Here is a 1,571-nt window from a genome sequence, read left to right as displayed (position 1 = left end):
AGGGAAAGGGGCTCCTGGGGGAGCATCTGTGGCACAGCAGTTCCTGACACGAGTCGAGTTGTTGGTGACCTGTCTGGAGTCCCCAATGATTTTAATTGCTTTGCATGTTGGCTCTTGCTGCTTTTCCTGTATCAAAGACTGTATTAAACTGTAATAATAAAAGCAGAAACTGTTTTTCCTTTCTCTTATGGCCCTTGAATGCCCTTGTGCCAGGGGGCCAGGAAGGCCACCAGCATCCAGGCCTGGGTAAGCACCGGTGTGGCCAGCAGGATGAGGGCAGGGATGGTCCCCCTGGCCTGGGCACTGGGGAGGCTGCCCCTCGAATCCTGGGGTCACTGAGGTTCACAGCCTCCCTCCCAGCAAGGCCTTGAGGGGCTGGAGCGTGGCCAGGGAAGGGCAACAAAGCTGGGGAAGGGTCTAGAGCCCAAGTGTGGGGAGGAGCAGCTGAGGGAGCTGGGGGTGCTGAGCCTGGAGCAAAGGAGGCTCAGGGGAGACCCCAAACCCCAGCCCAAGGCTGCTGAAAGCCATCATATGATGATATTGATCCTACAAACACCTTTCTACTGGCAAAATCATAGAGACAACAGATTGTGTGTTGGAGCAAACGAGGACAACCTTCCTCAAGCAAAGCTGTGCTATGAGCCCCCAGAACACAACCTCTACTTATTTTATTGGTGGTAGCAAGTGACTCAGAGCCGTGTTGGATAAAGCAGATGGATCTCTGCCATCCAGAGAGGCAGCAGAACCTGCCCAGGACCTGCCCAGAGGACAGCCAGCAAACCAACAGGTCTCTAAAGAGGATGTTTAAGGATACGAACCACGTAGCCTTTAAAAGCATGTTTAGTTAAACAAATCTTGCTGTGAGCAATTAGCAGCAGAGCGGGTGCGTGGTGAAAGGGTGATGTCATTAGCAAGTGGTGCATGAGAGATGCTAACGAAGAGCTGCAGCTTGAGGTACAACACTCGTGGATCTCACCACACGTGCACAGGGATGAGGAAACCCACCTCGTGGCCCCGGGTTGCCCAAGCAAGCTGCAGGGCAAGGAATGGGCCAGCAGCCCCTCTCCCTACGGGGCAGGGGATGAGGAGCAGGCTCCAGGCAGTCAGAGGGGTCAGGAGATCCACAGTGGCACTTGGGAGCACTAGGAAAGAGCCAGGATCTCCAGGACATGCTGGAGGCCAGTGCTGCAGAATCAGCCACCTGGTTTTCTGCTAGTGAAGCTCTGTGACCTTCCCTGATGGAGTGGTGAGGGATGGGCCCAGGCTGCCCAGGGAGGTGCTGGAGTCCCCAGCCCTGGAGGGGTTCAGAAAACGTGTGGATGTGGCACTTGGAGACATGGTTTGGTGGCCATGGGAGTGTTGGGTTGATGGTTGGACTTGATGATCTCGGAGGTCTTTTCCAAGCTTAATGATTCCATGACCTACAGGGTCCTGATGGGCCTGGCAGGGCAGCCCTGGAAGCAGACCCAGCCTTCTGTGAGGCACCTGGAGAACATCTCTCAGGTGCTGCTGTTCCCAGAGGTGAGTTCCAGGTAGCCTGAGCAGGTGGGGTTGGAAGGGACCTCTGGAGA

Source organism: Merops nubicus, unplaced genomic scaffold (assembly GCF_000691845.1).
Source record: "Merops nubicus isolate BGI_N331 unplaced genomic scaffold, ASM69184v1 scaffold37283, whole genome shotgun sequence".
Classification (NCBI taxonomy): domain Eukaryota; kingdom Metazoa; phylum Chordata; class Aves; order Coraciiformes; family Meropidae; genus Merops; species Merops nubicus.
The sequence above is the reverse complement of the archived record's forward strand: the minus strand, read 5'-3'. Positions refer to the sequence as shown.